The sequence below is a fragment of the Apteryx rowi genome, unplaced genomic scaffold, assembly GCF_003343035.1.
Source record: "Apteryx rowi isolate R43461 unplaced genomic scaffold, aptRow1 scaffold_431, whole genome shotgun sequence".
Taxonomy (NCBI): domain Eukaryota; kingdom Metazoa; phylum Chordata; class Aves; order Apterygiformes; family Apterygidae; genus Apteryx; species Apteryx rowi.
In genome coordinates this window covers 227,188-238,099 of record NW_020450685.1, presented here as the reverse complement: position 1 = coordinate 238,099, position 10,912 = coordinate 227,188, and the positions used below count along the sequence as shown (strand labels likewise).

At 54.7% G+C, this 10,912-nt stretch overlaps 1 protein-coding gene across 1 annotated transcript in view; it reads left to right on the top strand.

Annotated features, from left to right (window-relative positions):
- The first annotated feature begins 10,423 nt into the window (after positions 1-10,423).
- STEAP3 (STEAP3 metalloreductase) overlaps positions 10,424-10,912 on the top strand; it is a 25,054-nt gene continuing 24,565 nt past the window's right edge. The window contains exon 1 of the mRNA XM_026076469.1: positions 10,424-10,746. The gene's annotated coding sequence lies outside the window, so the exon portion shown is untranslated. The remainder of the gene's footprint in view (positions 10,747-10,912) is intronic.

The following is a 10,912-nucleotide window of genomic DNA, read 5'->3' as shown; positions in this document are numbered from 1 at the left end:
CTGCATGGCTTCAAGAGGCAGATTCTCCCCAGCGCTCAGGGCCTGACTTGGAGGAGACTCCTGCACTGATTCTGTCAGAAGGGGTTTGCGTTTTCTTCAGGGCTAGTTAGAAAAGGGAAAAACCTAAATGCGTTTTGACACTTGTATTTCGAGCGTTATCCATCAAATATGCCAAGACCGGATCACAAATTTCCTAAAGATTGCTGTGGCTCTCCAGCCTATCACCAGCAATCGGGAGCAGATGTATGACCCAGGCAGAAAGACGCGTTCGTAGAGTGCGATGATAGATTTCACATTAGGACAGAGGAGGAATGGGGGAGGCTAACGTCATCTTTGAAACTGCACACGGGCCTCGTAGGTGAGTGATTTCTGACGGGCCGGTCCCGAAACGCAGCCCGAGGCCGTGGCCGCGCTGCCCGGAGCGGCTCCGCGGGTTCTTCACGTGTAGCCTCCATCCCTTACGCTTTGCTTCGCTGCGAGCGAAATTACTGTCGGAAGTTTTGTCCTTGCGCTTCCTATTTATAAGTTATACTGTTTCGGAGCAATGGGCCTTTTCCAGTCCCCCAAAATAATTTGTAGCTTCCCTTAACTCAGCTGGGCGCAGGGAGCTGCCCGGGGAATTGCTCGAGCGACGTGCCCGGGGACAGGGATGAGGGAGCGGAGTCATCCTGGGGCCACGGCGCCGGGGCCGGCTCGCGCCTGCTCCCGCAGACCCCCGTCCCCGGGGACGCGCTCAGCGCCGGCCTGGGTCCCCACAACGGCAGGAAAAGCAGTCATTACGGAGGACACCCACGAGCAGCCTTGTGTATGCCCATCCAAAATCAGTGCAGCAGAGGACGGAGGCTGTTCAGATTTTACACTGCTTTATATATTTAATCCCCTTGGTTTGCTATTGATTCCACCTGTGACATTAGGTGCAAGTCCCCATCGACTGCAGGACCATTTAGGATGATTTCTGATACTCTAGTAGCATCAAATTAGACCCGTTTCAAGGTGCTCTGCTAGCTACACCTCAGTATAACACAGTGCTATTTTTAAAGCAGTTTTCTAATACATCGTTTTAACATCATGCCGAGAGGAGAACAGCAGGTCCTGTTATTACATGAAATTAAAATTCATTGTATTGGATACATTTCTAGGTTTAAAGTATCGACAGTGCTGGCAAAACAGCGAGAGCCCACCGAACACAAGATGCCATGCATTACGCAGTGCATAATTGTATTATTAATTATCTATTAGCTATATTGGTTTGTAGATGGGGAGCGCGCAGGTTGGTGACATGCTGCGCTCTAATGTTATAACTAAAAGGCTGGGGAAACGTAATGCTGGGCAGCGAGGTGGGAGTTGTGCCCGGCTGTATTAGCAGCCAGGCTGAACCGGTGGGAAAAGTTATTTTATTTGCTGCTGAACGTGGTTGCGATCACGCGCAGGAAGTCGGCGTGGGCCGGTCCTACGCACAGGTGACGCTACCCTTAATGCGGGCACGCTCGTCCCACGGTTTTCAAGGGATCCTTAATTCCCTGAATTCTCTATCCCCGCACACGGCCATAAATGCTGCCAACTGCTGAGTTGCAGCTCCGTAATTCCCGGCGGTGGCTTAGTCCCTGCTCTCCGACCTGCCCTGGGCACCAGCTCCTCTTTCACCTCCTGGCCCGACCAGCTGCGGCCCCACAACCTATAACTTAGGCTTTTTTTTTTATTTTTTTTCAGCAAGGCTTTTGTAATCCTTCCTCTCCGGTGGGGCCAGGTATTAATCACCGACATGGCAAACAGAAATCACCGGTCACCAGAAGATTGATGGAGTCTCCGGAGGGTAGGTGGGACGGCGCGGTGGCTCGCAGGATGACTTTTAAAATGCAGCCGCCATCCGTTTCATAGTATTGATAGATTTGAATACCAGCTGTGTACCTGTTGTGAATAGGGTGCTAAATTTAAGGGACCTTTAATATCCGTGCTTTAGCTGTAATTCCATTTTCCTAGCAAAACCTAATGGTTTTTGAGTCCTGTGTCATTGCTGCCATCGTAAACAGCTCCCGTATCTACGTTCAAAAGCGGCTAAAATAACCCACTGATAATAAGCAAATAAGAAGTGTGGATTCATTTTTTTAGCATCACCAGGCTGCAAGACCCGGGGCATGGAAACGGATAGGAGCGCCGCGGGCTCGGGTGGCGTTCGCGGCTGGGAGGCATCGCTGCGAGGGCTGCCGACCGGCCGAGCAGAGACCTGCCAGAGTCACGCTTGGGTTGCTGCGAGTTTGCCAGGGCTCAGCTCCAGCCGCAGCCTCGCTCCCAGCCGTGCTACCGCCATGGGCTGGCGGCTCRGCAGCCCTGGAGCATCCCGCCAAGCCGCTCCGGGCTGTCTCCACTGCCTGCGATTGCCGGGCTGATTTAGCCTCTCCCCAAAGCCACATGCAGCCCTCGCCCGAGGTCCCCAGGCGCCGGCCCCCGGGCGGACTAAGCCCCCCGTTTGAGGAACTCCCCTTCCCCAGAGCATCGCCCAGGCGGAAAATGCCACCGATAACCGCCGATGCTCTGGGTGCTCTGCTGCTCAGCCGCCAGATACACGCAATGAAAGTCCCCTTTAGAGACAAAATCACGCCAAGGCAACTGCAGACATCCTTAGCAAGGTCATCCCGGGACAACCCGCAGCCACCTCTGACACCTCGCTAACCGCCTGGGTAAATACCAAAATTGCATATCAGCTCTGGCATTAGCTACCCGCAGCGCGCCCAGACTGCGGGGCGGCTCCCGGTCCCCGTCACCCTCCGGGGAGACACGGACCAGCCGGGCGCCGCGGGGCCGATCCATGCGGGTCCCCTGGCATGGCCGGGCCGGACCCCTCACCGGAGCTATTTCGACATCTGCTTCTAAATACGGTAAAGCACTTCCTCCTGATAGACGCCTTCACAGTATAAATAGTTACATCCTCTTCGTCTCGCTCCGAGGTTTAATTAATATATAAATCAAATGCTTATAAAATTCACAAATGCTTGGGAAGATGTAAAATTTAATTAGTTTGCCCACACAACGCCATATGTCAGCCGTTAGCTCAATTACTCCTTGCCACGAAGTACTGACTGCGCTTTTCCGTATTAGCAGTTTCCCCGTATCTTGGAGTCACGGTTAATCAACACCACGAACCCAACGCGCACCCCTTTCGCAAATTAAATATCGAGCACCAGGAGCCGGCGCCTCCTTAACGAAACCACAGCTGGGGTTTGCTCCGAGCAAAACTCGGAGGGAGCCGGAGGAGAGGCACGGAAACGCTGTCCTGGCCCAGCACAAAGAGTCACTGAATATGCTATAGGAAAGGATATAGCACCAAAATTAAAATTAAGCAAGCTGAAGGGGGGTTATAGGCTACACTAAATTGTTTCACCATCTTCAGGAGAACTGCTTGGTAAAAAGATGCCTCTATCTTAAAAAGCACTTTAAATTAAGCACTTATTTCTCACATTTGTGCTCTTTGCCTGTCTATTAGACAATTTTTCCTCTTGCGCTGTGAACTCAGGCTGCTCGTCTTCTCTAGGGGCTGAAAAGTATTTTCTTAGCAATTTTGCTTTTAGGCTCCGATGCACCAGCAAATCCCAGCCAACCCGAGCGGCGGACGCCGCCTGCCCGGCTCACTCGTTCTCAGCGCTGCTTACAGGGGGCTTTCAAAACCACGGAAACGTTCCGCTCCATATTCCTCCTTGGGACGAAAGCTCGCTTGTTCCAACACCTAAAATCTGGAAGAAGCTTGTTACGAGAGGGTCCACTTAATGCAAAGCAGCGCGGCGTAATGCGCCACCAGGAACGGCCCTGCTCCGCGCGCTGGAACGCGTCCGCGCTATGGGAGGCGTTTGCAGGTGGGTTTTATCTGCCAGCTGGTGAAAGCAAGACGCRCGCAAACCCCTCCGCAGCGGCCCCTCGCCCCGCGGCAGCCAGACGGCTCTCGGCATCTCCCCAGGCGCAGCCTCCCCGGGGGGAAACCGAGGCCCGATTCCCGCACGTTTGGGACAAGCTGGCGCCACCCGGGCGCTGAGAAACGCGCGGCGGCCCCGGGAGCGTGTAAGCCCTGGATCAAGCGCTGCCGTCTTGCCTCCCGCTTTTCAGACAGCCTCTAATCCTGCCGGAGCAGGTGAGATCCCTCTCTGCCACGGTTTGTGATCCTTGCCAAGAAAACTGCAATTTCAAGTGTAAAACCACGCTGGGGGTTGCTGTTACTTTTTTTTCCTCCCTTTTACCAATAGAACTGGAACCCAGATGCAAAATAAAATCATTTTCAGCCTCTAATTTCTTTCCTCAGGCCCTCAGCTTGTTTCTTTGATTCAAATTAGCTCTTCATATTCGAGTTTCATTTTATTTAATCTGCCTTTTCAATTAAATTCAGTTGTCTGTGATCTCCTTAACTTCCCATGCTTCTCCGCGTTGCAAATACAGACAAATTCTGCATTCGTTCCTTTCCCTTTCCTTTTTTTTCCTTTTTTCTTTAAATGCGGCGACATTCTGCTTAACAAAACCGTCTTCCGGAAAAGAGGAGAACAGCGCTTTTCAGTTCCTGGCGCCTGCCAGGGCTTTGCGGCTCAGCGCAGAGCCGGGGCTTGGTCCTAGTCTGAACAACACGTGCTTTAGGACCTGATGGAGTTACAAGTACCTGATGGTGCTTCAGGAGACATAGGACTCCTGGTTTTCACGTGTCCGGTATCTCACGCGTCGCACGCTGAATGCAGCGTGTTGCAACGCCTGCGATGGAGCCACAGGGCAGCTCCAAGCGTCCATGTATAAACCAGCTTATTCTGACGAAAGTTTTTCCCAGCGACTCCGCCGTGATGCTCCGGCCGCATGAGCACAGCCCGCCTTCCTGCGCTGGCTCCGAACTTGTCCCTCCCGCCACCCCTCCGCCACCCTTCGGTCCCCGACAGCGATCCCACCCCGGCCGCGTCCCTTCATGTACAGGTCCCACCGCAAAACTGTAGAGAAAGGCTTTAATTTCCCCAAGACATGCAGTTCCCACCGTGAAGGCCAGTCTCCGGAAGGAGGCCAGGACCTCCTGAGCCGCGGCCTCAGGTCTTAGGAAAATCGGGGCAAAGGGGAAAACGAGTCGCTAGCAAAAAGGAGGATTTGGGGACAGCTTCATCCAAGTCTGTGAGGAACCCAGAGAGCAGAGCAAGGGGGCAACACCGGCCCGCACTTTACTTGGACATGGTGTGGACACCACCCATAGAGAAGACTGCTGGCGGTGGCCAGGCCTTGGACAACGCCATTAAAAAGGGACAATGTTGAGAAAGCTGCAGCAGGCAGAGGACGAACCTCCAACTACGGCGAGGTGACGCGTCCCCCCGTCTGTGAGCCACATCTTCACCCGGACGTTTGCCTGCTGCACAGCGTAGCTCTGAACCTTGCAGAGATGCCTCCAGGCCTGGCGTTCCTGGGAAGCGGCTTTGCAGGATTTGCTCAGCTATTGCATTACAGGCATTCTGCAGCTTTCACGCTGTAGCAAAGTCTGGCCGTTTAATCCCCGGTATCGCCACAATGCGTTCAATGCTTCTGCTAAAGGTTACAGGAACCAGAGGGCTAATGATTAGGTGAGAAATTCACTTCCCTCCTCCTTTTTTTAATAATAATAATAATAATAATAATAAATGTTTAGTCTTTTTGATTATGATAAAAAGCAAGAAGCAGTCCCCGAGTGCCTTGCAAAGACTGAAAGACCAGAAGGCAGAGAAAAAAGGCCCCCGATTTTATTATTTTGTATAATCAGAGTATAATTGGAGAGCAGACGCCGTCTGCAGCATGCTGCCTTTGGGGACTCTGGATTTCTAATAAGAAATCCATGGGGGAGTTAGATGCTGTTCAAATGGCATTACCTCTAATTTACAGGGAGGTACCTGCAGTCAGAAGCGATGCCCTGGGTTGCTGTACTTCACCGAAAGTAAAAAACGTCAAAGCCATTTGTAAATCCCTGCAAAAACTGGGTTTGCAGTGGAAACACTGATAGCCCCTTAATTATAGCAGCACTTAGGGGAGCTATTATAATTAGGAGATTCTGGTGTTCTGAAAATCAAAGTGATTTCTAGTCTCTTCTTTAATTAATTCAGGCTTTTATCTATGAAACCGGAGATGAATTAAGGTTCTGCTCTGGGCAAAGTGCAACCGCTCTAGTGCCGTCCCCGACCGTGCAGCCGTCAGAGCCGGGGACGCGCAGGAGGTCGCTCTCTGGCGCTGAGCCTCGCACTGAGCATCCCCATTCCTCCGGTTTGGGTGGGTTCACGCAAAAATAAGGGGTCTGACGACAGGGCACAGCCTTGCTCCGAGCGGGGGTCCCCGTTTCCCACGCGTATCGCAGGGACCGGCTGCCCGGAGGCGGCAAGCGCCCGGGGAGGAGATACGCTGCCGTCGGCGGGAGCCCAAGCGCCGCAGATAACGGGCGCCCGGCATTATCTTCTCCCCACATGGAAAACTAGGAGTCAAGCTGCAAGAAAAAATCCGAAGATTGGTATAAAATCATGATTTTTTTTTTCAAGCAAATTAACGTTACAGGCCCCTTTTATTTAGCCCTCGGGAGGCTGGCTGGGGGAGGTTTTCTCCACCAAACCTCCAAGGCGAGAAATTCACTTGGAAAAAAAACATAAGTTTTGCGATCTGGTGGCATCCACGTGACATCTGAAAAAGAACAGCAGCGCTCGCCGTTATGGGCTTCGAAATAAAATCACGCACGCCGACGGCAGCGGGTGCCCGCGCTGCGGGAAATCCCACGTGCACAGAGGGCAGAAGCAGGAGGAGATGGGGCAGAGCCATCAGCCCCGAGTCCGGGGCCGACGTCGGCACTGGGAACAGGGACACCCACTCCGGCTGGAGAGGCCTCGGACACCCAAGCCCAGGCTGGGATATTACAACTAACCCACAGAGAGACTTGACCTAAGGCAGCTCCAACAGCGGTTATCAAGGAAAGGCTCCTTTTTGCCAAAGTCTCCTGACTAGCCCCCAGGACCTATATGTTGGCTATATAGAGAGGTGCCCTGGCTTTATTTATATATATATTAGCATCTCAGGAGCTGTTCTGGACAAGGTTTGCGTAAGATTTTATTTCTCATGCCCTAATCATTTGCCACGCGATGAGTTTTGCTGCTGGCTCCCGGAGCGAGGGCGCAGCGCTCGACGCGCGTTGTGTCTGAGCGAGCCCAGAGCGGCTTTGGGGCGGATTAACCTGTTTTCCCATCACAGTCGGTAAACTGTACACTCAGACACAGATGCTCCTGGAAGAAACTGCCTTCCAGCTTTCCCTGAATTTATTTTTCCATCTTGTTCTCCTTTTCCTGCTAGGTGGCACCCGGCACAGCAGGCCAGGACTGCCCTAACAGCGCTCGCCCCGAGCATCCCTAGCGGGTCTCCTGGGGAAAAGCCTGATAAAACGCACTTTTCTCAGAAGAGCCAGGCAGCTGCGGAGGCGATAACCCGAAGGGAGCTGATTAGTCGCCGGAGTCCGTTTTCTGGTGGCGCTGTGTTAAACGTGTTTTCAGACCGACTTCTCGGAAGATGCCACCAGCCCCCAGCCGGGTTGGGAGGCTGCAGGGGGGAGAGGGGTCGCCCGAGCTGCCGGCTCCGGAGCAGGAGAGCCAGGGAAACGCGAAATAAGGCCTCGGCGGCACGGGGATGGGGGCACATCACAGTTTCCAGCGAGCTGTGAAGCAGGAGGGCTGTAAAGCGGGAGCCCCCTCTCCGGGCTCAAGGGTTTAGCAGATACGGTCCCACCGCTCACTCCAGCCCCCAACCGGCCGATAAAACTCCGCGCACACGCGTCTGGAGCCGCTGAGGCGGCCGGGGGGGCTGGGGGCTGCGGCGCCGGTATCTGGGAAGAGCAAAGCGCGGCCGGTTCGGGGAAGGGGAGGGACGGTGCCCTTATCCACTGGGGACACGTGGCTGGGAGCGCCGCTGGACCACCCGGAGGCAGCTCCGTTCGGCACAGACGTGTTGCCATTAGGCCCCGTATGGCGATCCGCGCTCGGACTCAGACGACAGGGACCCAAAAATCCTCTCAATAAGCCACCAGCTCGAGCACAGCGTGAGGCCCACGTCAACCTGCGGCTGCTGGACACGGGTGGAGCGTCCGTCTGCGGCCGGCTCCCGGGCGGCCGTCCCTCGGCTCGGCGCTGCCGAGGGTGGGGAGCAATTCGGTCTGGCTCGCGGGGCAGGAGACGCCCGTCCTCCACAGTAAGGGAGGAGCAGGAGCCCTGCCGGACCGGCAAGCTCGCCTTGCCCCACAAGGAGGACACAGGAGATGGAGGCTGGAGACCCCCGTCCGGGAAAGAGCGGAGCGTCCAATCTGGCCTCCGTAGCACGTTACCCACCCGGAGCCAAAATCCAAGAGAGGAGGCAGGAGCTGCCAAGGTTCATGCGGTCTCCTGTCCGCCCCCCCCATGCTGTGCCCGCACATGGGCACGGCGGAGGCTGCCAGCCGCGGCCCTGAGCAGATCCGAAGTGACTGCCCGGCCCCGAGAGGGAGGGCAGGGGGGCGGGGGCGCAGGTGGCACCGGCACCGGCCCTCGCGGCCGCGGGGACGGGGCGGGCAGGCACAGGCGAGCGCCGGCGCGGCCGCACAGATGGCGTTGGCGGGAGAGGGTCGGTGCCTTCAAGCGTGGAGCGATGGCCCATGAAAGAAGACTGCTGGGACAGGACGGGTCCATCTGACAGAGCGAAAAGCCCTCGCCGGCCGCGGCTCACACGGCGGGCAGGGCGTTAATTCGGGAGGGAACGGGACAAAGAGCCTCACCGGCGGGACCAAACAGCGGAAGAGTGAGATGGGGAGGAAAGTATCACCCCAGGGTCGCAGGAGAGGCAAGAGGAGGAACAGGGCAACCATACGCTTAACATCCGAGCTGTCCATAAACACGTCAGGAACAACGCGGATGTCACTGCACGTAACAAAACTAGGAACTAACGTGGCATCGCAAAACCTTGCTGAAGGGCGACCATTGACGTGGCACGATGGAGCTTGCTGGGAACGAGCAAGGAGAAAGGGGAAAAATGGCTAAACACATGGGAACGCTGGCTCGTAGGTTCAGCATGAGCCAGGTAAGTTGAGTATCTCTGGGTGAAGATAAAAAGGGCAGAAATGATGCCACCTTGCCAGCCCCCCTAATGTCACTGAGGCAGAAAGATCGCTCAAAACGGCTTTTCTTCAGCAACCAATAAAACCACTGAAGGAAATGGACTTTGGGAGACTTTGGCTGCCTCCCTGGATGTCTGCAGGAAAAATGATACTGCAGGACTCAAAATATTCGACAAACTCTTGGCCTGTACAGAGCCAACTACAGGTGTTAGAAGATGGAGAAAGTTATGAGTGTTAATTTTGACGCATTTCTTCCTGACAGAAAGGTAGAAAAGCGGAGGATATTTTGAGGAAAATGTTCAAAAAAAAAAGTTTCCTATGGAAAGGAAGTGAAATTTCAAAAAAAAGCAGATTTCAGCACTTCAGAGCAGTTGCAGATAAGGTCTTGGGAAAACAGTCTAGGAGTAAAGGAACCTAGGGGGGCTGGACATTACTGAAAGACATTATATTAAATTCATAATGGCAGATGTCCCCACGCAAGGGAAAGAGAGGAAGCATGGAGGGAGACCCAAATGGCTGCAGCAGGGAATTTACAGACTTGAAAAATCAAAGAGGAATAGCGCAAAACGAATCTCAATGACCAAGGAGGAAAAAGGCAATGACTAAAGGTTCTATAAATAAATTAAAACACAGAAAAAAAAGAAAACTTTGTCCTTTGCGTAATGCGGGAGTGCAGGTAACAAGATACGGAAAGTGCAGGAGAATTCAATGATTTCTTCCCTTCCGTCTCCACAAAAGGCTGATTGTGCCATATATCTAATAACATCAGGACATGCAGGAGAAAACACAGGCCAATCAAAACAGGGAGGAACGGGGCAGAGTGTCTGGGTTTCTCAGATGCATTCGATCATGCACRGGCTTCACCGGGACCTGATGAAATGCCCTGTGCCTGCAGGTACAGAAGGGCAACCCCCCGAGGGGCTCTCAGCCCCTGTGTTCTGCTTGCAGGCCACGAAGCTGGTACCACCAGCTCTCCCAGATCAGCAGGGCTGGAGTAGCACAAAATGAGTATTTCAAAAAGCTAGCAGGTGCAGATCGTATCAAACCCTCCCGGGCACCTTGGAGGAAAAGGTTCAAAACCCCTCCGTGACTCAGTAAAGACATCTGCAAAGTGTTTGAGGAAAGGCTTAGAAGACCATCAATGGAAAGGGCAGGGTAGGCAAAAAGGATCAGCGCCATGAACGGGTGGGAGCCGACAGTGTCACCCAGCTGCAAAAAGGCAAATCTCCTCCTGGGCTTTGCTGGCGGCCGCAGCGTACGTAAGAGCCGGGAGATACCTCTCCCACTCCCCGCAAGCTGATAAGGCCTCAGACGCAGAACGAGCTCTGGTTTGGGGCAACACAGGGCGAAATAGAGCATAGATGTAGGGAAGGCGCAGAGGAAAGCAACAGCAATGCCAGGAAGGTTGAAAAACAGAGCCGGCCTGGGAAAAAAAGTGAAAGAATTGGGATTTGTTTCACCCTGAAACGTGAGGATGGGGAGAACGGCAAGGAAGAGGCAGGAACGGCAGCAGCGTGGCGGCACGCGCGAGGCTGATACAAGGGGTGGCAAGCWGCCCCTTCCAACCCCTGCCCGGCGCCGAGGGCACCAGAAGAAGCTGCCTAGTTTGCGGCACAGCTCAGGAGATTAGGAAAGCCGCCCTGCTTGCGGAGGAGGTGGGCGCATCCCGGGCTGGTCTGCGGCGACGGCACCCGCCTCCACCCGCACCTCGAGGGCAGGCGCGCGGGCAGCTCCGCGGCGCGGGGGCGGCCGAGCGCCCCGGGGCCCGGGACGGGAACCGCAGCGGGGTCGCCCCCTCTCCGGCGGCTTCTGCCCCGCAGC